Source organism: Solanum lycopersicum, chromosome 10 (assembly GCF_036512215.1).
Source record: "Solanum lycopersicum chromosome 10, SLM_r2.1".
Lineage (NCBI taxonomy): Eukaryota > Viridiplantae > Streptophyta > Magnoliopsida > Solanales > Solanaceae > Solanum > Solanum lycopersicum.
This window is the reverse complement of record NC_090809.1, coordinates 5,524,054-5,550,751: the sequence shown is the minus strand read 5'-3', so window position 1 is coordinate 5,550,751 and position 26,698 is coordinate 5,524,054. Positions and strand designations below refer to the sequence as shown.

The 26,698-nt window shown below is 31.9% G+C and overlaps 1 long non-coding RNA gene across 2 annotated transcripts; it reads right to left on the bottom strand.

Moving 5' to 3' along the window:
• Window positions 1-1,024: 1,024 nt before the first annotated feature.
• Window positions 1,025-7,125, bottom strand: LOC112940198 (uncharacterized). Of its 2 annotated transcripts, XR_011211962.1 has the most exons (4): window positions 2,852-7,125; window positions 2,739-2,766; window positions 2,543-2,653; window positions 1,025-1,331 (listed from the first exon to the last, which is right to left on the bottom strand). It is a non-coding gene; the product is annotated as an uncharacterized lncRNA (long non-coding RNA). The 2 variants fall into 2 exon arrangements; XR_011211961.1 differs by having other exon boundaries at window positions 2,739-7,125.
• Window positions 7,126-26,698: the final 19,573 nt, after the last annotated feature.

Below are 26,698 nucleotides of genomic sequence, written 5' to 3'. Positions count from 1 at the left end.
TGTCTTTGTTTAATTTCCAAATAGAAGAAAGAGGAGAGAAAATAAATTTGGAAAAGCAAAAAAAGGAAAATGATAAAAGCATTTGATTGACGTTTTAAAAATGAAAAACTTGCCTAAGTCTCTCTCAGTCGGTATTGACACATCCAGAGGAGTAGGAGCCACATTGTTGGCATCTTCTGATGTCGGAGCACCGACCAATAAGGATCGCAAAATATAATCTATTGAACAACTTCTACTTGATCTCCGCAACCCTATTCTTTGTGAAAACACTTCTCTAAAACATTCAAAGGTTTATTCTTCTAATTTAGAGGCTTACCCTTATGTTTCGTTTACTTTCATATCATTTTATTATTTGTCTTGATTCATCGTGGCATGATTCTGTATAATTTCAATTCTTGAATATGGTGAAGTTAGGTAAAATTGAGGATTTTAATGACTATTTAACGCTAGTCACACTAAGGTTGCATGACAAATCAACTAAAACAACATCAGTATTCTACTTAATAAAACTGGACCAATGAAACTTTTTAACTCTAGCATCTCCGATCCCTAGGAAATCATAACTATAATTTCTTCATGTTGAACAGTTGTTCAATATAATGTCGTTTTCACTGTAACAATACAACTTACCTAGTTTAGCTACATCTAGCAAAATGAATTTTCACTAACATGGGTAGGAAAGTAACACTCTCATGTATATGTGAGAAAGATCATACTTTAGCTATATTTATTATATGTCTCCGAACAATATTGATCATGTTTCAAACTTGTATCAAGGTAGAATCTAACAGTGAATCATACTGAACTAACAATTTACAGATAGTCTATGTGCCTATTGAAGATTTTTGTTATAATAAGTGCATAAGATAATCCCAAGAATCAAACTTATAATATCTAAACAACTTATCATCGATTGTTTTATATTTTTCCTCTAGTCTGGCATAAACCCACATTTTGTATCAACATAAATATTCAGCAGGGACCCAAGTCCCAACCTAAATGTCATGTAGATTATGTCTTCCAATCGGATTCCCATTGTCTAGTCGTATAAGATCAACAATTTTTTTTATACAAATAACAAAAAAGAGGATAGAATGTGAGTATTAACTTTAGATTAGTCTCTGTAATGACTCTTTACTTTGATAAATGAAAATCCTTTATTTACCAAAAAAAATGAATAACATTTTTGTCAAACATATTTAATGAGGTAGTGGCATAATCATAGGGATGTTTTGATGTCCTAACTTGACGTTGAAGCTGATGAAGACACCGGAATTGTAAGATCGTGATGTACTTGAGATATTGTTCCACTGCGTTTGACACAATGTGTGCTAGAAAGAAGACAAGTAGTAATTGCCTGTCAATCTTTTAGGTGCCTCTCCAACAACATTAATTCTTTTGGAGTGATTTATAAACAAAGTGGAAAGTATAAAAAACAAAAACCAATATAAAGTAGTACTAATAATACCAAAAATTGAAGATGAATTGAGAAGCCATGAATTTTTTTAGGAAAAGCAAACAACAACAACATTCATTCATTACTAAGTTTCATCATCTAATTCGAGAGATAAAACCTACCTAGTATAAAACATTCAGTTGGTTTAATTACTATTGTATAGTATTAAATTTAATATGCAGTTATCTATCAGATTGTTTCTTTTTTAGAAATGACTCACAGTTTTTAGTGCAAATTAAAAACATATTAAAACATATAAGTATCGATGAAAGAATTATAAGAGATAAAAACTGCAAAAATATTTGTTTAAAAACACTATGAAAAGTATTACTTTCCTTTCAATCTCATTTAATAGGAATTTTGATTTAAGTATTCTTGTAACGACTTGAAGGTCCCTTTTTAATGAGTCATTTTTGTAGGTTTTCTCTTATGTGTCAGATGTTGGTACCAACACTGTGACATATATTGACACTAATTCGACAAAAGGGCTAAATATAATTGAACTCCCTTCTACATATTCTTCTATTGTCATACTAGTATACTTAATTAACCCATTAAGAAATCGAGCTCTTTAACAATTTTAAGACAAAAAACACAAATAAAAATTATCAACAAGAAAAAATATAATGAAATAAAAAAAATTAACTCATATATCAACCCAACTAAATGTCTCTCTCCGTACAAAATTAGAATTGCCTTAACAGGATATTCCAACAAAGTAATAAATTATTATTTTAGGTATATCATCTTCTCAGTACTACCCCCTTATTTGATTTTAATGATGTGTTATTAGATTGATTTACATATTCACATATAAGCTTAAAAAAATAAAAGAAAAGATTGATTTTAGAAATTATAAGTCAGTTCACTTTAAAATGGAAACCAGAATCGAGTTTCACAAAGAAATGGAAAAAACAACTATCTTCTTTGACCCCTTTGGTCACTGCATTCTCAAACTCAATGAAAGACCATAGTATATAAACCTCAATCAAAAGCATTAAATACCTATGCAAAATAGATATTTGTGCAAACCCGAAAGGGTAAATGAAAATTAAATGTAAATCAAAACAATTAACCAACACATACCTGATAATTGCAGGAACAATTGGACAAGAAGCTTGGAAAATTAATGTAAAAATAAAGCATTGAGAGAGTTCCTTTAAACAAATGGTGTTACGTTAAAGCGTTTTTTGCTACCTGCACATTAGTGTACAATAAATGTGTTTATCAAGTATGTTTGAACTTCATAGCATGAGAGAAAAGAATGAGAGGAATTGAGTACCTTCTCATAGCCCCCTTGTAGTTAGATTCTAAAAACATCATTGTCAACTTCCGATTGATTTGTAATTGAGAGAAATAAAATATAAAATTGTAATGGAAAACTTTTCTAAATACCTGTAGGCACTAAGTGATAATATCAAATGAGGTACCAACATAAGGGGGTCAAATCCTCAAAAATTTCCCTCTTCTGGAAAAGGAAAATAAAGGTAATAAGATATTTGACTTTGTTTCCTTTTTTTTCAAGAGGAGGGAAATTTTTGAGGAATTAGCACCCTTATTATTCTAGAGTTTATTTTGTTCTTCAGATGCGCATGATTCCTAAGGTATCACTCCATGCTGCAACCCCAATATTTCTTATATCTGTTCAAACACGCATTTCTTCAGTGATTATTGATTACCCTTGCTTCACACCACACTATTAAAAGCTAGGAATATAAGGAAACATTTCTACCTTTTACGGCAAGCTATTAAGGAAAAATCTTAATGACATATCAATTAGGGTTACAAAGGAATTCAAATTGTTAGAATTAAAAATGTCTTGTAGAGTCCTAGTTTTTATTCATTTCATCTTGTAGTCTTAGGATGATATGTATGAGAAATTCAACAAATGTTTATGAAAGTATAACTGATTTTAATAAGCAAAAACAACACAATGCAAAGTGTAAAAAGCAAAAACAATTAGTCAGCAGAAACAATAGAGTAGTAAAAAGACCCAAAAAACAAAGTGGAAATTGAGAGGTCGTAACTAAGAAAAGTCATAAAACAGAGGAAAAGACAATGTTCAGCACATATACGAAATCTCATAAAGAGGTGCACACAACATTGTGTTAACCTCATAATCAAAGGTGTTAATAATGACAAATGCAAATACTGACTAGTCACTTGATGCAGGAAAGGAACGAGATACATCACCAAATCGCAGACTCTCAATCAACCTGATTGTAGGAATCAAGTGAATCATGAGCAAATCTAGTAAAGAAAGGAAAGTGAATATTTGATCAATCAGATCAAATTTCACAGTTTGCAAGAATTAAAGGAAGCGACACAAGGAATATATTTCACAGCTTGCACAAATTAAAGGAAGACACACAATGAAATCTCTCAAGTAAAACAAGAAGGACAAGATAATTAAATCAAGGTAAAATCAAGGAAGAAATACGGGCCAACAGTCAAGATCACAATTTGAATAAGGTAATTAATCAAGATACTATCAAGGATTTCAAACAAATTTAAACACTGATTATCAACAACTATATTTAAAATGAAAAAGTGGGTGAAATGACTAAACAACACAACTTGATGTAATTATTTAAACATCACATAATTCACATAATGTTAAGCTAAAATAAACCTCCATTCTTGAGCATTGAGATTAAAACAAGAGACAAGATCTAAAACTAACAAACAGTGCTAAACAACGAAGTTAAATCTAAACACCTTTATTTATTGAACTACAATAGGTATACATAATCGCTAAAAAAGACTAAACCCAAGACTTCATATCAAAAGAGGAAGGAATACAAGTGTTACCAGGTTCTGGGCAGCGACTAGAACTCAATCCTGGACGTGACGAATTCCAATCCCAATCCGACTCAAAATAGTCGCAAATCAAAAAAATTTCAACGAAGAAAATAAGAACTCCCATAAACTTAGCAGGGTGTTCTTTTTCTCGACTCCAAAAACTCCTGCCCTGAACAGTAAGGGTGAGGGGGTTTATATAGGACAAACTTTAGGTCGAAATAAATGGGGAAAACGATGTGGGACTCTGGAAATTTTAAAATTCTTAATTGGGTCTTGGGTCTGTTGATGTGAAATGGGTTTAAAGAATTTGGGCCAAAATTTTAGGTTAAAGGTTATCTGATGGTCCAAACATGGACTAAATAAAATCCCTGGAGAGAGTTTCAAAGGGAAATGAGATGGATTATAAAGTCAACTAATTACTCAAGCTTCTTAACTTTAACAACATCAAAATAAATATTTCAAAAGGAATGATCATATTAAATTATCAGTTTAAATAAAATAAGTTGCATACTTAATTAAACCTCTATTTTTTGGTAAATCAATTTACTAACTATTCCTTCAAATTGAAAAGTTATATCAATCTATATATTTTAAGTAAAAGACATATAATCCATATGAAAAAGTGGCAAAAAGTGTTTGAAAGATAATCTTGATAGTATTTTTTATTTTCAAAAACAATTATTTCGCACTGTTCAATATTAAAGAAGATTATTAATTAATCAAATCGTGGAGGGTAAAAATTGGGTGTCAACAGGCATCATCACTATAACATATATTAAGGCTACTTCAACAAAAAGCCTAAATAAATTGAAATCTCTAATAGTCTCCTTCTACTATTCTTAATTTACCCATTAAGAAATCGAGCTCTTCAATAATTTTATGACAAAAAGAACAAAGATGATGAAATGAAAAGGACAAATGAACTCATATATCCACCTAACAAAAAGACTACCGGTACAAGATTCTGAATTGTCTTAACATGATATGACAATAAAGTAATAAAATTATTGTTTTAGGTATATCATCTACTTAGTGCTACCCCGTTATTTGATTTTAGTTGTAGCAGATTCATTTACATATATTCACACATAAAACTAAAAATAAAAAAAATAAAATTTTTTTTTTAGATATTTAAACCAGTCCACTTCAACATCAAAAAAAAATCAACTATCTTCTTTTTACCCCTTTGGTAACTGCATTGCACAAACCCAATCAAAGATCAAAACTTTAAAAATCATCCGCGTCTATATATATAACTCTTAATCAAATGTTTTAAATACCGAAAAGGGTAAAAGAAAAAATTGAATGCAAATCAAAATAATTAACCAACATGTATATGCCTGAAAATTGCATCAACAATTGGAGAAAAAGCTCTGAAAATTATAGTGATAATTAAACTTACACACCTCGTCTAAAGAATATCTCCTTTTTGAATACTTCCTCACCCCCTCTTATTTTGAGTATATTTGAACGAGAAAGATTTTGATAGTTGACAAATAGGGAAATAGATGAAAGGAATTGGTTGCTCCAACATGTACCTTTTAGACCGAATCCGAGTGGGATAAGGAGAAAGTCAACCACCGAATTAGATGTTATAAAGTTGTGGAAGTATTATTTTTTTGACAAGAAACTAGAACAGAATGCTTCCTTTTATAAAGTAGTAGACAGACAACATAGTTTTCTTAAGCAAATAGGAAAACTAGACAAACAAGGAAGCTGAAGTAAAAAAGGAGACAAGAGCATGAAAAAAGTAGAAAAGTAGAAACTTGCCACGTCAACTTACAAGATCGAAGTAGAAAAGGAAGTTTAAACCAAGTAGAAGAAGGAGTTAGTGATTTATAAAGTTTTCTTACTCTGTTAAGGTAAACTACGTCAAAGTTTTTCCTTGCAAAGCAAAATGCAAGAAGGAGTTCGAGTCAAGTTCGGTTTAAAAAAGTTTATTTAAAGCGACGAAGACTAAGTTTTGTTGAACAATACTTAGGAGAGTTTTAAAGCCTATAAATATTGCAATAGTTCATGGAAGAATTTTATGCACTTACATAGAGAGAAGATCAAAACAAGATAAAGAGTTTGAGATTTATTGGGGAGTGTTGCGAGTTTGTAAGGAAAAAGTTGTAATATTGTAATTAAGAGTTTTGATTACAATCAAGTGTGTCTGTAGGATTCGTCTAACAAGATTGAGAAACTTGACGGACGGTAGAAGACTTAAACCTGGATTTTTTGTCTTGGATAGCTATGAATTACAATATGTAATTCCTTAGGTTACATAGGTTTGTGATCTTTTGTTGAGAATCATAGTTTAATGAAGTGGAGTTAAATCCTATAGAGGTATAGGTCATGGTTTTTACCCATTATGTGTTTGGGTTTTCTGTGATAAAATATTATGTCATTATTTTATCTGCTTTACAAAACATAACTGATGTAAACTGCAAAGAAACATATAGAATATATACTTGTTCCTTAGGAATACTTGGGGTCAGAATTCCAACAGAGTGAAGATTACTGGGCCACGGAAGAATGAGAATGGAGAAATGGAAAGACCTAGAGGAGAGTAGAAAGAAAATAAAGTAGTCAAGGATAGGTAATTTAGTAGAGGACATGTGATTTGTCAAAAACAAGAAATAGTGTACACATGAAAAACCTAGAAGAGACTAGAAAGAAAAAAAGTAGTCGATGATAGGTTATTTAGTCGAGGACAAATTATTTGTAGAAAAACAAGAAATAGTGTACACATGTGGTGCATTTTTAGTAAAAGTATTTTTTACTTCCAGTAGAAGATTTTTATTTCTTTTATAAGATCTATATGTAAGTAGGAAAATTCTTAAATTATTTATTTACATATTTAAAACAAAACAAGAAAAATATAAAAAGAATAAAAATAAATTATGACCAGAGTGTTAGATGAGGTGAAGTAGATTTTTATTTTATTTTATTAAACCTTCATGATTTAATTCATTTGATTGATCACTAGATTACAACATTAAATGCTAGTAAACTCTTCTTCTTTATAAACATTTAATGCATAATTATATAATGTTATTGAATGTAAATCAAAACAATTAACCAACATATATATGCCTGAAAATTGCAGCAACAATTGGAGAAAAAGCTCCGAAAGTTATAGTGATAAATTGAACATACACACCTCGTCTAAAGTATTGCTCCTTTCCGTATACTTCCTCGCCCCCTCTGATTTTGAGTGTGTTTGAAAGACAAAGATTTTTATTATTGACAAATAGAGGAATAGATGAAAGGAACCGGTTGTGCCAACATGTACTTTTCAGACCGAATCCTAGTCGGATAAGGAAATCATCAACCACTGAATTAGAAATTATAAAGTTGTGAAAGTATTGTTTTTTTAAAAGAAACTTGAACAAAAAATTTCCTTTATAAAGGAGTACGCAGGTAAGATAGTTTTCTTAATCAAATAGGAAAACTAGACAAACAAGGAAGATGAAGTAAAGAAGGATACAAAAGCCTGAAAGAAGTAGAAAAGCAGAAACTTGCCACGTGAACTTAAAACTTCGAATTATAAAAGGAACTTGAAACCAAGCAGAAGAAAGAGTTAGTAATTAATAAAGTTTTCTTATTCAGTTAAGGTAAATTGCATCAAAGTTTTTCCTTTCAAAGCAGAATGCAAGGAGGAGTTCGAGTCAAGTTAGGTTTAAAGAAGTTTTTTTAAAGCGGCGAGCAGTAATATGTGAAATGAACAATACTTAGGAGATTTCTAAAGTCTATAAATACTACAATAGTTCATGAAAAATTTTGCGCATTTACATAGAGAGAAGATCAAAACAAGATCAGGAGTTTGAGATTTATCGGGGAGTGTTGTGAGTTTGGTAGGAAAAAGTTGTAATATTGTAATTAAGAGTTTTGATTACAATAAAGTGTGTGTGTGGGATTTACATATTTATTTACATATTTAAAACAAAATAAGAAAAATATAAAAATAAAATAAAAATAAATTATGAGTAGAGGGTTAGATGAGATGGATTAGATTTTTATTTTATTTTACTAAGCCTTCATAATTTAATTCATTTGATTGATCACAAGATTACACCCTTAAATGATAGAAAGCTCTTCTTCTTTATCAACATTTAATGGATAATTATATAATGTTATTACTTGTGCCATTTCACAAAAACAATTATGACTCGTGTGATTTGTGAGTCAACTGTAAGAATTATTATTTAATTATTATTCATTATTTCTTACTTATAGCCCAAATTTACTTGCAATCCAAGTAGTATAATAAATAATATTTAATAAGGATATCATCCATACATTAGTTATTTGATGCACGTACCAGATTAAGTTATAACCTCTATAAATTGGTCCTCCCTCCATGCACCCATTAGGGTTATCACATATTCACTACAATAATTCAATCGTTGACGGTTGTGATAAAATAAAGTTAGGGCAAGGATGTAGAAATCAATTTACGACTAACACTTCCGCTTTTCTCTTTGATGATGTCTTCCGCATCAGGTATGTACTCCTAACGATCTCTATGTAAGATTATCGTGTTCAAGATCCTTATATTATGTATCCAAGTATTTAATCTTATATCAACTATATAAACTACTAATATATCATTACATTTGAAGAATAATGATAAGCTAATAATATTATAAAATAATGATAGGTTGAAATTATCATACCTTTCCTTTGATTTCTCACATTTATATGTGAAGATGATTCAACAATTAATGCATATCTAATATAATCTCATAAGCTAGATTTGAAAAGAATCATGTATAGGTAAATTTACTGTTATCCTATAAGCTAGAGAGATTATTCCTATTAAATCTTCAACTCAAATAAAACATTTCAAAATAAAATGAAAAAGAAACATAGTAATGTCAATAATAGTCCAATTGATGAATAACAGAATATTATTATGCAAAATGTGATATTTAAAATTTTTAAAAAATCATATTTAGCAGTAACTAATATAACTGGCAATTTATGGATGCAAATTGCCATTTATCTAATTAAATTAAGCCTTTAGCCACTTTGGGAAGTTGACAATGAGAAGAGTAAAGGTTTTGTTGACTATGAGAGGAGTAAAAATACAAATTAATTAATCATGAAGATTCATAAGAATAGAAAAAATAATTATATGAAGTTAACATGAAGTAAATCATCAAAAACGCACTAACAAAAAAATTAATTACACATTTATTGATTTAATATCAACTACTGCATGTTGTGACGCTTTCTCCAGCTAACATGTGGTCAAGGGAGAGATAATGATATGTTATGTGGTATCACATCCTAGACGTAGATATGACGATTGTGGGTGTAGAAGATGGAATTACGGCTGAATCAACAAAATTGGGGGCCTAAAAGTCAAACCTTAAATAGGGGCCCTATTATTATTTTATTTTATTTTACAAAAAAATAATAATGATGTACTATATATATATATATATATATATATATATATATATATATATATATAGATATATATATATATATATATATATATATATATATTTAAGGTCAAACATATAAACAGATCCCTAAACTTGTTGGATTTTTCCCCTCAGGTACCACAACTATGCTATTTTCCTATTGAATCATTGAATCATCCATAATTTGTTCCTTTTAAACACTCTTGGCTGATAGTGAAATCAGATTTTATGAGGAGTATTGGTAGGAGATACACATATTGTTCGAGAACTCATTAGTTCAACTAATTGTGAAACTGTTCGACAATAATTTTGTTTTACTTCAAGTTATTTGAACACATTATAAAATAAATGAGACTAACACAAAGTTACTTTTCATTCCTTCAATCAAAATCATTACAATACAAACACTATTGAAGACATTTACAATTTAAAAAGCCGGTCAAAATAAGTCAATAAAGTCTAAAATGAACAAATCATGAGCGGTTTAATGATTCAAAAGGAAAATGGCGTAGTTGAGGTACCTAAAGGAAAAAACCCAACAAGTTCAGGAATTTGTTTATGAGTTCGGCCTTTATTAAAAGCCTATTTTCTTGTCTTTTTAGATGTGAAGTCATTAATTACTGTTTTTTAATAATTGTTTTAGTTATTCCTTTTAAATTAATGATATAGCTAATACATTCAATCTCACGCTGTTGATATTAGATTAGATTTTATCAATTTTAGTTTCGAAAAACATCTTTCATCCGAGGCAATAGTTACTGGAATTGTTAACATTATTCTATAAGCAAAATAAGCATTACAAAAAAAATCAAGTATTTTTATTTGATTGAGTATTTTCATTAAATTATTATGTTTTACTTGTAATATTTCTCTTTATAATAACTAAAAGGAGAATATATATATATATATATATATATATATATATATATATATATATATACACACACACACACACACTTACTATTTAAGAATATCAATAATAACAAAAGTTCAAGAAAATTTATAAAATTAAGTTAGAATAATAAAACCTGACTCATGACTATGATAAGTTGATATAATAATATTGAAATAGTCTTGCATTCCTTCAATATAATGATTGATTTGAAGAAGACACTCAAAACCAAATTTTGTTCTTTTTTGACGTGTAAGCAACAATAAATCAACTTTTAGGAGAGAATTTAGCATTGAAAATAAAAATAATACAATAGAAGATAAAAAAAGATGAGTATAAGGTAAATAATAATATAAGGTCAAAATTTTCGGAGATGAATAAGAAAGCACAATTTTCCACTTGAGAAAATTATTTTCATAAAATATTTCATTTCCTTAGAAAAAGTGGTAAAAACTAACGGCTATTTTTATTTTTTTGTTATACTCATTGCATGTGTTTTTTTTTAAAAAAAATATACCTTTAATTTTAAGTAACTTGTGTAAGTACTTTTTTTTTTGTTAAAATAGAGGGGACTCAAAAACATGAGGCCCCAAGCGACGACTTTAATGGCCCAGTGGTTAAGTCGGCCCTGGATAGACTCTTTGTTAATATTGGTGCCTTTTTTATAATAGCCTCATAGGGTAACTTATAAAAATTGTTGTTTCGCCGATTCTTTCCGCTTTTATCCATCAAATGATAAGATTGATCTGTGAGTCAATGAAAGAAAAAAGAGTTTAGTATATCGAAGGGTTCAAGGTATTTGAAATTGTATTATGAAAAGAATTTTAAAAAGATGACGGAATAAAACCTCTCCTATGATGCCTTGGTTTGTAGTTGAAGGATTTATTGAATTTTTGCTTATGAGTTTAGATATGACTGTGGGATGTGAACTAGTTCGGTACAACTTGCAAGATATTTATCTACTTTTCTAAAGATCGAGTTTTTTTTTGGGTGACAACGAAAGATGTGTGAAAGATTCTATGTCGTTATTTCAAGCTAGATTGTTCGAATTATGATAGATAACTTATTGATGATTGATTGTGTGGATCTATTGTTTTACATGATTAATGAGGATTTCGAAGGAATTGAAACTACTTTCCAGACTGTTATGAAGTGTTATAGAGGCTTTTGATAGTGAGTAGAGGTTATGAGCTTTTAGTATAACAAATATTGGAGTGACCAAGAATTTCTTAAGTGTTAGTATGAAGTATATGATGGTTTTGAATATTACTTGAAATTTGGTATCTGAAAAATTACATGGAGTTGATATTGACTGTTATTTATTTGTTTTATCTCGATGGTAAAGTACTTAAGATTTATAAAGTAGTTCTGTAAATATTAGGTGTGACTCATACATGTTATGTAATGCTAAAATTGAAAGAGAGAGCCATATTTTTTTATTTTTTAAGGCTACAATGTGTTCTCTAAGGAGACTTTGATACTAGTGACAGTTTGAGAGTAAGGTAAATGGTTGGTGCAGTTATGATGTTTGTCGGTATCAAGAATGTTATATTCAATGGAGTATTGGGAGGAGTATGTGGGGTTTGATGAATCGAGTGCTTGTAATGTTTTGATGGAGATAAGACTAGTTGATTGTGGGTGGCTAAAAATTGAGAGATGGAGTCAGATGAATGAAAGTTTATTTATATGGGCCCTACGGAAGGAGTATCTTTTGTTATCGACCTTATTTCTGTATATTCTTATGTGACCAACTACTTCATTCTTGACATGGTTTAGAGTATGATTCACTTTCTACGTTCGTGTATATTTTTGCTTCTATGGGTGAATTCCTAGTGGTGAATCGGGTGTACGGATCTTGTGATTTTTCTTGTAGGGTGGCATCCTTGGTTAGACTTGTTCATTTCAGTTATGGAAGATTTGGCGTTGTTTAAGATGGTTAAAGTATACTAGTGATATACATGCACAGCCTTGCTTATGAGAACTTATATAAGATCTATGAAGAGATGTCATTGTCTAAGAGAGTTTTTAGAGGTTCTACATTTTAAGTGTATTGCTTGTTGGGTGTTTACTTGATCATTTCCTTGTATGGGTAAGATAAGTGTTATTCTCCCTTAATGAGTACTCATTATCTAAAGATCAAATTTTTATAACTTAAATTCGTGAAAAGGATTGTATTGTAAAAGGGAATCTTAATAAAATCTATCATGATTTGTGCGTTATGAGTGTGTGGTGGATACTTCAATTTCACTTTTCGTGGTAGGTGGTATTGATTCAGAATTTGATTGTGGTTATGTAAAAAAAATCATCATGGTGATTATGTTATAGTCTAGAGTAATTCAATTCAGGGGTTATTCTGTTGGTTTATAAAAGTTTTATTCGAAAGTTCAGTTCTTAGTATCTAATCTTGATGAAATAGTCTTAAGTAGGAACTCACTTGGAAAGATGAACATCGACTAGTAGGTCATAACCGAGCTTTGGTATCATTGTTTATCTTCCTTATTCTTCCTTATGTTCGAGGATGAACATGGATTTTAGTTGGTGGATAGTGTAATGACCCAGAAGCTCATTTTTGAAATTTTTTACAAAATTGTTGTTTTATACATCTAGGTAGTTTCCCAGATTCACTTTTGATCAATTTGTGAAGTTAGATTTGAAATTTTTGAGATATTTGTTAATTACAATTTGTTTAATTAACGGGTGTTTTAAAATAATTAATTTTAGTTAGTAGCTAATGGCTAAGTGCACACTTTATTTAAAAATCCAATACTATTTGGCACAAATATATTAAAATAACTAAATGCCGTTAAACAATTATGTACAAAATTACTTAAGAAGCGAGAGGATTATACTGAGAAAAATATTTGTGTGGCACTAACAAGAGGTAAATGACCTCCCTGTAAGAAAATCGTCATGATTTATGCCTTCTTATCTTATTTCCACACGTATACAATGTTACTGATTTGCGGAGATAAGATAAGAAGGCATAAATCGTGAAGATTTGCTTACAGGGAGGTCGTTTTCTTCTTGTTAGTGTCACAAATATTTTTCTCACTATACTCCTTTCGATTCTTAATTAGTTTTGCATATAATTGTTTAACCCTATTTATTTATTTTAATATATTTGTGCCAAATACTATTAGATTTTTAAATAAAGTATGCACTTAGCCATTAGCTACTAACTAAATTAATTATTTTAAAACACCCGTAATTAAACAATCCTAATTAACAAATAGCTCCAAAATTTCCGACCCAACTTCACAAATTGATCAAAAGTGACTTCGGCCAATACCGAGATGGGTAAAATGGTAATATTATATAAATTTTCAAAAATGACCTTCCGGGTCTGGGTGATTACATATATAAATAATAATAAATCAACATCTCTTTCTCCCTTTTGAGTTTAAACTTCTAAGAAAAAGATTGAGATCAGCTTAAATCTATATAGACAATTTTTCCTTTAGGTGATGAACACCAAAACAATTTGAGATCTCAATGAAAAACTATAATATTTTGTCATGAAGTTCTTGATCAAGAATTTGTCGATCTATTAGCACTCTCTCCAACGCCGGGGAGTTGTCTAACAAAGATATACTCCATCTCAGATATTCTTCATATAAAATTTTCTTGCTTAACTTACTCGAGGTGATCAAATGTCTTGTCCTATACACATTCGAGTTCAAGTGATTCTTCAGTATCACTATATACCCTTTTCCTCTATAGGAAATGAAAAAAAAAATAATTTTAATCTAAATTTTTATTTTTTTTTCTGAAAAATATAATCCCGTATGAGTACATTTAATCCTCGTCAAACATATTTTTTTTTAATTTTTTTGTTTCAGTGACTAATTTATAATTATTATTTTGATAATCAAGTTTATATATGTTTCACAAATATTCTTGTAAAACTTATTGTAGATGACCAAATTTTTTCTTCGAATACGAAATTAAATTACAATACACACAAAAAAAATAGTTTAATTTCTTTTTCTTTAAACTAAGGAATGGAAGAAAAAAACAAAATAAGAATAAGAAACTCAAATAATTATAATAAAAGAAGTCAAAAAATAATTTATGTATGAAAAAATTAAAAATATACCTTAAACTTTGATAGAAGAATCATATATACCCCTAAATAATTTTTTTATAAAAATTAGAAGTAATAAATATAAATTTAAAACTAACTTTTAACTTCCGTTAAATGAAGGGTATATGTGAGCCATTTTGTAACAGCAGGGGTATATGTGAGCCGTTTGTATAACGGTAAGGGCATATATGAGCCACTTTTATAACGAGGGGTATATCAGCTCCAAATGACAAAGTTAATGGGTATATCAGATCTTTTTCCCTTGAATTATTGAAGAAGAAGGAAGAAAGAAAAAGAAAAAAATAACAAGGAGAAAAAGTTTAAATAATAATAATATAAATATATATTATATAGTAATATTCTTGTAAAAATAAAAGTATATTCGTTTTTTTAGTTTGTTCACGCTCTTTAAGAGAGTCTATACACTCTCCATGCCAGGTGGACAAAAAATGATGGAATAATATCAGTTCAGGATTGTTTCAGTGGGTAACAGGACACTTGCATAGTTTAGCTGTCTTTTTAAAAATTCGGGATAACTCCAAGTGTCACTTTATGTCTTTTGTCTTTTTAAATCTATAAGATAGCTAAAGATATGTCATTTATAAAGAAATTTGTAGCTAAAGACATGTCATTCAGAAACAATATATATACTTTTTAAAAAAGACATCAACTGACACCTAAATTTAATCGAATTTTCAAAAAGATATCTTAACTATACGGGCGTTCTACTCAGGGGCGGAGCTACAGCTCGTGAAGGGTGGTTAGCTGACCACCTTTCGCCGAAAATGAAATCGTATGCATAGGCAATATACTCTATGTTATTTCATTATATAAATAAATGCACACACTAAATATCAGCGGAGGTTGATAGTCCAGTGGTAAGTGTGTTCAGTTCAGTGCCAAATGTCTGCAATTTGATTCGTGCAGAGGCAAATGTACAACAACCATTTTTAAGTTTAAAGAAAAAAAATGGGAAATGAATATGTCATTTTATTTCAAACCCACTTACTGGTAATAAATATATTGCTCACCAGTAGCTAAAAAAATTTACTCTTCCAATTTTGAACAACCTTGACAATCTTGAACTGATATTATAACATCATCTTTTGTCCATTTCACATAAGGAGAGTGTGCACTCTCTTAAAGAGAATGAGCAACCTAATATAATTAATATAAAATAATTTTGCAGGTTAAATAAATTGTTACTTCACCATAATTCTCTTATATAGTTTAAATATTGTGAAATGTTGTGGCTATAATACCTTTTCGGAACATACAAATTCATAATTTTTGTTTCAAAATCTAAAGTGTGAATTCACATTTAAATGAGAACACAATGAAAAAAACAGAAATGGAGAATAAAAAATATTCACACTCATATTACTGGTTGAAACGACATAAGCAGAAAATATAAGAATGCTACAATTATACATCAGAACTTGCTTCCCGTCTGGTATGCGATATGGTATCATGATATGGAATTATGAAATGCTATCATGATATGGAATCATGAGATGAAATTGAAGTTTTGTTTGCGTTGGTGTGACATTTTAATATTAATAAAAATATATATTGTATGTCACATTATATATCATGGTATGTCTATTGATGAACATTACATTTGTGTCTCTTACTCTCATCAATTGTGGAAGAAAGTGATTGTTAATATTTAGTAACTTATATAAACACCAACTCTTCATTTCATCCATTATTCTATATCTATGTCATGTAACTTACGTAACATTTGAGTCATTCATTTGGCAAATTTACGATTCACTATTTCTTATTCATTGCAAGAAAGAATTCACCACCCATAAATTTTGTAGTCTTCATTTGTGTTTGGATACAAGAAGAAACAAGAGAAGTACAAGAAAATATAGAGTGTGAAAGATGAGTAGTAGAATATTGAGATTTGTGTAGTGAAAGAGAGAGTTGAGACACAGAAAATGTTCTAAGTCTTCAACTATATTCACTATACAAAAGAGAGTTTTATTTGTTGAAGTAATGTTTTCTTTGGACTCTTCAACTAATCTAGAGTTATTTGAGTTATACACTATTGTTGAGATGTTGTATCGTGGAGGGGAAAATTCAAGAGTTATACTGCTGGACCAGTGTATATTATGCCACAGTGGGCTTGAATCTCCTTAAAGAGAGCGAGATATTCGTGTTTCAGCCTAAAGATTTGTTTATAGATTTTTGTTAATTTTATTTCAATTGTAGTTTATTGTATTTGTGGTATATTACACCAACAATTTTAAGGAAATTCATGTTTTGTTACAGTTTGAAAAAATGTGCATATCAGGATAGGGATCACAACATCTATCGCACTCTGAGCTACCCCTGATATGTGGAAACGGAACCTAGAACCACAAGTGATCGCAAGCTAACCTTGTTGACAATGATCATGAGCATACTAAAGATAATAAACTTAATGCGGAAGCTAAATCATAATTTAAACTAAAAAGTTGGGGAATACCCATATACTATAACTAAGATAAATGAAATATTGATGAGTTTAATGCAAAGAAGTTACTAACTCAACAATAAGCTGAAAGTATTTATGTCTGAAATAAGCCTCCAAATGACTAAGAATAATGGGACAAGCCTTAACTAAGCCTGGTGAAAATTGAAACTAAAGGACTAAATACTGAAAAGTAACTCATGACTATTGTCCTCGGCGAACCAGGACTCACCACAGAATCTGTTGAGCTGAAAATAGGGAATCGATCTAAGTGTGATCTGGATGCTGAGAACCTGAACCTACATCACGAGAAGATGTAGCGCACGTATGCATTAGTATTTGGAAGGTACTGAGAATGTAGGATAGAATAAAGCTGAAATAAAACATAAATGAACAAGTACAAAAAAGCAAGTAAAATAATATGAACATGATATACTAACTGAATGCAATGACCAACTTATAACATGCTAAAACTGAATACTAAATATAGTGATAATGGTCAATGCAAAAGAGTCTGATTGAACTGTGGGGCCTATTAATAACTAATAATAAAGTAAAATGATCTAAATGTGGAGTACGATATATACACCCCATCGAGAGGACCCCATATACCCTGTCAGAGGTATAAAGACATGCTGACGTGATCACTAAACTGATTGCACACAGAGAGGACTTACAACCTACTTGGCTAGTAGTCTGGGACTAATTAGGTATGTTGAACCCTAGTCCAGCTCGCTATTTTGCTACTCCCAATGAATTATGTTTAACTGATTATGATTGAGTTCCTGTAAATGCTGGATAGCTCAAAAATGAACATGCAAATTGAGAATGCAACGCTTAATCTGATAATTATGCATTAATAGCTGAGGCATGTATAATTGAATAACTGAAATTTCTGACCTAGCATGTGTAATTCAAGAACTGAAGAAATCCATAGCTAGGGTTCTCTAATTCATGCGATAAATTGAACAACAACTTTACAATCTAATTTGGAACATATATTTAATAAATTCATCAAGTTCTAGAATTCCTAGATTTAATCATGATAATAGAATCAAGAACTGACTGAAAACTAGGAACCCAATGGGTGAAAGGAACCCACTAGTGAATCCCACATACTTTGTGACGAAATTCACGGAGAAATATTTAGATTTTGGGGGCAGGAACTGTGGGAACCTTGCTGACTTCTTGACTAGGGTTCTTGACCTTTTTCTCCTTTCTTGCTTCTAATTTTCTTAGTTTTTGATTAATGATTTGACTTAGGTAAGTTTTAGTTATGTTTATAGGCTTAAACTGACTAAAATCTTATGATTTAGGATCAAAATGACGTATCTTGGGTTTTACATGAAGTGGGAGAAGACCAAAAGACCCCTGAGTTAATTGTTGTCGGACCAAACGATGACCTGGACAGACGGTCCATCGTTCCATCGATGGTCCGTCATTTGGGTCTATTCGACAGTCCTTTACTAAAATAGACATAACTTTTTACTCGAAGGTCTGATCTTAGACAGGTTGGTGGCTATGGAAAGCTAATTCAATTATTTATCTGTGGGTATGACATAGGACACCTAATTAATTTTGTGTTAAGAGTTATGATCAATTGAAGTTTACCCAATTGTAAATCCCCCTAAACAGTTTGTGATGGTCAACCGTGGTTCGTATTAGAGAGTGGGTGAATGGGATGTCGACGAAGATCACATACTACAGATCAAAGTCTGACTTACGGACCGTAGGTCCATTCATCAATAAGGACTTAACAAAATTTTCCTGGGCTGAGATTTTGGGGGTTTCTGACCATATTAACGGATTGCAGGATGGAACGTTGGTCAGGATATGGTCTGTCGATGTCCACCATTTGTTGCACCTGCTGATCTTTCTTAAAGATGGTTTTTGGTATGTTTTGGATACGGGTTGTTACATTACCTCCCCCTTGGGACCATTCGTCTTCGAATGAAGACTAAACTTGCTGGATTATAGGGAGAGAGATGCAAACCCTACTACTAAACACAGAGTACTGAGTAATTAAAATATATATTATATGTCACATTATATATCATGTTATGCCTATTGATAGACATTACATTTGTGCCTCTTTACTCTCATCAAATGTTGAAGAAAGTGATCATTAGTTTTTAATAACTTATGTAACCACCAACTCTTCATTTCATCCATTATTCTATATATATGTCTTGGAACTTATGTAATATTTGAGTTATCATTTGACAAATTTATTATCCACTATCTCCTATTCATTAAAAGGAAGAATTTATCATCTATAAATAGTTTAGTCTTCATTTGTATTGAGATACAATAAGAAACAAGAGAAATACAAGAAAATATAGAGTGAAAAAGATGAATAGTATTATATTGAGGTTTGTGTAGCGAACGAGAGAGTTGAGACATAGAAAATGTTCTAAGTATTCAATTATATTCACTTTACAAATAAAAGTATTATATGTTGAAGGAAGGTGTTCTTTTATGGAGCATTGGAGTCTTCAACTAATCTAGAGTTGTTTGAGTTATACATTTTTGTGGGGTTGTTGTATCCTGGAGGGGGGAAATCAAGAGTTATACTGCAGGACCAGTGTATATTATGCCGCAGTGAGATATAATCTTCCTAAGACCTAGATGAGAATTAGGGTTTGACGTTTGGGTACGATTCCCCAAGGGACACCCTATGGGTCCTTTAGGAGGACCCAAGACTTTGCAAGAAAGCTATCAAGCACTGCCCAAATGGCGACCGTAGTCGACGGGCAAGATTGAATGACGCCCCATCGTTTGGGGGCATAGATCCACAATTAGTTATGGGATCTAAGCCCCAAAGAAATGACTCTCTGAACTAAATGACGCCCAGTAGGATGGGTCTTTGTTATGAAATAGAGTAATGACGTGGAGAAAAGCTAGAGTAATGACGCGGAGGACAACGAGGCTAAATCAGAAGATAATTTTATTCAGCCTAGAAGGAGTAATCGTGTGAAAATACCATCTAAAAGATTTGTTGACTTTGTCTAACAAAATGTGTGGGTAAAGTGTGAGCTAAATATGCGGCAAGTGGTATAGCAAGTGTTGGATATAAATCTATTATCTCTAGGCGTAGTTAGTTTAGACTATCATTGTTGCATCGTATCCCTAATTTTGGTCTCTATTTTCTTCTGTAATTCTCTTCTCATCCCTTCTTTGTTTTTTCTTCTTTCCTTGCAGTTTTCTGTAATCTTAGTCTTTGGAATTTGTTTAGCAATTAATAGAACGATTAGTTGGTTGCTATTGTGTTTGTTTCAATCTTCATTCAAACGACGCCCAGTAGATGGGTCCATCGTTTGGAAGCCTACAAAAGTTGTCTGTGATTTGGCCATGCTTGGGGTGTTTTGGTTAATTCATCCCAAGTCTTTTAAAAAGATATTGACGGTTGTTTTAGGGGGTTTTAGGTATTTTAAGTTATTTTGTACTCCTAGAACCTAAGTTAGTCTTCACTTTTGAAAATCAAAACCTCCCACCCAAGAAAATCTCTCTCTAAACCCCATTGAAGCTTGAACTCAAGGTAGAACTTGGATTGAAGGTTTTGGGTGATTTCTTCACAAAATCTTGTGGGTTACTTCATAGAAGGTATGATAGTTCATCCTTGATTCTTCTCTCACGCAAGGAGCCAATCCAAAGAATTTTCAAAAAGGGTTTCAAATTCATAAATTCTTCTATTTTGAATTTAAGTATGGGTTCTTGCATAAAAATGTTTTAATGAAAGAAATATGAAATTTTTCAATGTTAGTTAATGATTTTACGGTTAAAAACTCAATAGACCTATGAATATGCAAATCCTCAATTTTTAAATTATGAAGTGGGTTTAATGTATATGATTAGATAATGCTAGAGAAGTGTTTCTTATGTCGTATTGTGAATTACCTACTACCTTTGTGCTTTATTATGATGATTTTTTTGGAGAACTGAGAAAAGGTGTCAAAGGCTTGCATGAAGGATAAGTTTGATCTATCTTGCTTAGTTCTTATTGAATTTATCTTATATGTGTGTATTGTCATTATGTCCTTGAAGACATTGAGATGTTATAATGTATAAGCATGAGTTGTGTTTTAAATCATTTTCGGAAAATAAGTTTTTTATAGGTTTTTGACTTTTTCAAAGTCGCCACTTAATTTTTAAAGGAAAATTAAGAAAACTTTTATTTTCAAAAGACTTAAACAGAAAAATCATTTTGAAAACTTAAAAGGGGGTTCGGGGATTCTTATTTATATTTTTGGAAGGTTTTTACGGCAACTAAAATATTCGCTAAATCGTGATTATCAAACAACTAACTTATTTGGCTAAAAATATTCTAACTTAATTTTTGAGATAAAAACTATTTGATGTTTGAAAAAAGGAAGTATTAATTTTACTATCTAAGTGAATTTTAATTTGAAAAATTTATTCTAAGCATATTTACTTATTTGATTTAATCGAGTCGTTAAAACAAAGTGACGTCTTCTGGGAGATTTGATTTTTTCTAGCCCTAAAACTAATAATTAGTATCAATCAGCAAGTAAATGATAAAGTAGAGAGAGAGAGAGAGAGAGAGAGAGAGTTGGGTCCAAATCAAATTTTTGTCCGCCTGGACCGGTATTTGGACCCATTTCGCTTTGGATTTTTCACCATTTCAATTTCGTACCTGTCCTAAGTTCTAGAAAAATAATACCAAGATGACAAGGGATTAGGCCCAATTTTTACAAAATACAACAATAAACAAAAGAAAAGCTTGCTTTGGCCACACAACTTCAACTCTTCAATTGACTTCATATCCTTTACTTTTTGGGGATCTATTCGTCAATTTTAAAGTTGGGAGATTCGATGGAGAATTTATGGCTATCTCAAAATGCAATAGGGGAGGCAAGAGTTCATGGAAAACTCAGACGGTTTTTACATGAATAAAAAGGGAAAGGAACGTTAGCATATGACCTAACCAAAACGGATAGCAAAAAAGAACATACTAAATTATGCAAAGGGAAGAAATGAGACATATAATACTTATAATATAATTAAAGGAAATCATATAAGGCCAAACAGAAAGCTAAAAAAATGACTAAAGAACATGCTGATTGTTCCAACTAAATTAATTAACATGGTAGTTAGATATATGCGCTAAAGTGATCAAAATCAAACTTCACTTAACTTCATAAAATATTATAATGAACAATATTTTTTATGAGAATTAAGTAAAAGGTGAGCCAACAAGAAACCTACAGATATTACTAGCATATGCATAAGCTGGGGAGGAAAAGTAACAAGCTAAAAAAATAAACATGATAGGCAAGTCTCACATACTACTCCTTTTTAAAAAAATAAAATAAAAATAATATAATTCAACACTAACAAATTTAGCACTAAGAGAGCACTTGAATAAAGGGCGATTTTTCAGCAATAAACTCATAGTTAAGTCGCTAACGCATGCACATGAATGACCTTAGACTTTGACAAAGAATCTCAAAAAACTGCTTTTTTAGGACAGGATCAAGACAAGAGAGCGCTCATGTACAAGAAAATAAAAAGATTAACTACAGTACTAGGATGATAGTTAACTTAAACCCGAGACAATCGATTAACACACGAGAGATCTAACTAAGCAAACAAAGTAACTCAAAACTCTAAGTGACATGCTACAAGCTGCTGAAATTATACAAAATATTTAACTATAATTATCTATCAATTAGACAAAATAAAGAAAGAGACTTTCCATATATTAGGAAGGAACTAATTCAAATAGAAATGGATTCACTGTTAAAGAAATTTGACTGACATTAACATGAACTCAAATCACAACAACTACAAATTCTCGTATTTAAATACAATACTCAAGAAGCCTACCAAACGGTAACTCGGGAAAAGAATATAAATAGATAATTTTTAGATCTTTTTGGACTAAAACTTCAGTAAGCTTAATCATCCCATAGGACTTGTACCAACTATAAAACTAGTCAAAATCTATCCCATAACATTAACACCTCCCTTGAATGCAAGAAGAATAAGAGGACATAGCTAAAACTAATCAGCTAGCACCAAAACTAAACATGAACTAAACTATCACTAAGAACAGAGACAGTATCCAAAATTTTAGGCAAGACGAAGTGGATACTTAATCGACCATAATATAGAATAACTAAAATATCACTAAGAACAAACAAACGGAAAGTATAGAACAACTACAAATCCAACAAAAAACAAAGATAAGAAGAGATGCTTATCTTTGTTGGCGCAACGAACGGGAGAAAGATGAGCTGAGCTTATACCACCACGCGACTCGGATTCAAACAACAACCTAGAGCTCTAAGCGAGCTTATGCAGAATGAAAACAGAGGAATCGAACTAGACTAGGACTGATTCCCTGTTATCATTCTTTAAACATATTTTTTATCTATTTTTCAAGCTTTTTCCTTAGTATTATTTGAAAGAAAACTTAATCATTGATTTTTATCGCCTCTTCTCAAAAATTTTCTTCCAACCTTTTTTCTCTGTTCTCCCAAAAATATTTTGGCCTCTTTTTCCCTAAATCTTTTTTCCAAAAAAAAAAAAGTCAGACAAGGGCATAAATAGAGGAGATTTTTTGGGGAAATGGAGGAAAATGTGGACCAATTCAAAAATTCAAAATTTTTTCAATTCCCTTCTTCAGAGATGAGATTGCTAACAGCTAGAATTCGTATCTTTCTCAACGGAATAATAATGGTATTCGTACGATTTTATGAGCAAAGGACGAAGACCTACAACATAAAGACACCTGAATTCGAGTAAGAGCGGGAGAAGAGGACGACGCGCGATTGGTTTGAGTCGCTGCTGGACTTATTGATTTCCCGTAGTCTCGGTCGATTTTTTGGAGGACAAACACGTGCAGGTGCCGGGTGGGTTGTATGCATTTGGGATTGTTATGCGCATAGTTGGTGTTGTGTTTGCTAGAATGGGGTTAGGCTGGGTCTTTTTGGAAAAGAATGGGGGAATATTGCATGGGGGTGCTGGAAGTAAAGGAAATTGGGTTGGGTTTTTTTATATTAAGAAAAGTCCAAAAATTGATTGGTTGTGATATTTGGATTTAAATAAATTAATCAATAAGCTTCTAAATTTTAACGAAATAACATAATCGACTTGATTATAAAATAAAAATAGCGAAAAAATAAAAATAGAATGAAATGCAAAATATTATATAACTAAACTAGCTAGTAAAATATTTAAACGAAGTAAAATCTTTCGAGACGATTTTTGAGTAATCATAAAATATACTAATCATATATATAATTATGTAAATCATATATATTATCTTAAAATCCATCCGGGTACAGCGAAGATGTATCGTGATTTGAGACAACATTACTAGTAGAGTGGCATGAGAAGAGATATTGCTGACTTTGTTTCTCGTTGCTTGTGCTGCCACCAGGTAAAGGCTAAGAATTTGAGGCCTGGTGGTGAATTTCAGGGATTACCCACTCCGGAGTGGAAGTGGGACCGTATTACTATGGATTTTGTGGCTTGTCAATCGAGGACTTCTAGAGGAGTTGATAGAATTTGGGTCATCGTTGATCGATTGACCAAGTCAACACATTTCCTTCCCGTTCAATCTTCATTTAGTGCCGAGAGGTTGGCTCGTATCTACATTCGGGAGGTGGTTCGACTTCATGGGGTGCCAGTTTCTATTATATCTAATCGGGGTTCTCAGTTCACATCTAGCATTTGGAGGACCTTTCAGGATGAGTTGGGCACCCGGGTTGACTTGAGCACAACTTTCCACCCGCAGACTGATGGCCAGTCAGAGCACACTATTCAGGTCCTTGAGGACATGCTACGGGCTTGTGTTTTGGAGTTTGGTGGTCAATGGGATCAGTTCTTGCCTTCGACGAAATTTGCATATAACAACAGCTACCATTCTAGCATTCAGATGTCCCCGTCTGAGGCCTTGTATGGTAGGCGTTGTCGCTCTCCAGTGGGCTGGTTCGAGTCTATAGATCCTAGGCCGCGAGGTATAGATTTTATTTAGGAGGCTTTGGAGCAGGTGAGAGTGATTCAGGATAGACTCAGGACAGCTCAGAGTAGGCACCAGAGTTATGTGAATCGAAGGCGTTGACCTTTGAGATTCTCTGTTGGTGATCAGGTATTTCTCCGTGTGTGGCCCATGAAGGGGGTGATGAGATTTGGGAGGCGGGGTAAGCTTAGCCCCAGGTACATTGGGCCTTTTGAGATACTTCAGACAGTTGGGGAGGTTGCTTATGAGTTGGCCCTACCTCCAGCTTTTTCATCCATCCATCCAGTTTTCCATGTCTCGATGCTACGCCGATATATTCCTGATGAGTCCCATGTGCTCCAGTATGATGCAATTGAGTTGGATGATCATTTGATATTTGTAGAAGATAAAGTTGGCATCCTAGCCAGAGATGTGAGGAAATTGCACTCGAGAGTCATTCCTATTGTTAAGGTCCGTTGGAGGCATCGTTCAGTCGAGAAGGCTACCTGGGAGACCGATTAGGAGATGCGAGAGCAGTTTCTCGGCTTGTTTGAGCCTTCAGGTACTTCTTGACCCTTACTTTTGCGGACGAAAGTTCTTTTTATTAGTGGATATTGTAATGACCTTTCTTGTCATTTTTAGTGTTTTATCTTCTGTGCATCGTTTAGAACGTTCCTATAGTGATTCCAAGTCATTTATACCTTGTTGGGACTGACAGATCGGTCACCTGGTCATTCGTTTGGTTATTATGTGAGCTTAAGTATTTTTGGAGCATATGAACCTTGAACGATCATTTTTCGTTCAAAAGTTCAAGAAGATGACATCAGAATCCAATTCTGTCGATTCCATCAGTTACGGAAGGGTCATTTTAGTCTAGTCGCATTGTCGACATGACTCTCAAAGTTTTCAGTTTGAGTTGGTGTGATTAGGCGTTTTAACTTTAAGTTTAAAGGCTAAGTTTGACTTTAGTCAACATTCTGAGTAAACGTGCTCGGATGAGAATTCCGTCAGCGTGGTTAGCTCCGGAATGTCGAGTTTGGTCTAGTTTGACCCTTTCTTTCGGGTTTTGAGATTTTTGATATTTTTCCGAGCCCTTTTGTGGTTTTTGACTTAAAATGGCCAATGGAAGTGGGACCCACATTTTATCGAGATGACCTATGATGAAAATTTCGACTGCGCCTTTGAGTCCGGATGTTGACTTTGGTAGGGTAGCATATTTGTTTTATTTTTATCAGATTCCGAACGGATTCCGAGCACCCGTCGGAGACTTTAAAGAAAGTAGGCAAAGCTAAAATCTGGTTCAGCCCTTTAACGACCAGAAATTGGGTTTTTAATGACCAGATTTTTGGGTTTATTAGCAACCAGCATCGTCCTTATAAAAACTCAATTTTCATTATGTGTCTTACTTTGAAATTTCGATATTTTGAGCTATACAATCCAAATTGGGTGATTCAAAAAGGCTAAGTTGTGAGATTTTTCGAGGACAACGCATTGGTGAGCTTGGAATCTGATTTGGGGACCTGATTTGAGGTAAATTTTGTGTATTAATTGCTGTCATAGCTCATTTTCGAGCTCAACTTTTGGGAAAGTTTAGAAGGTGATTTCTTGGACATTTTAGGT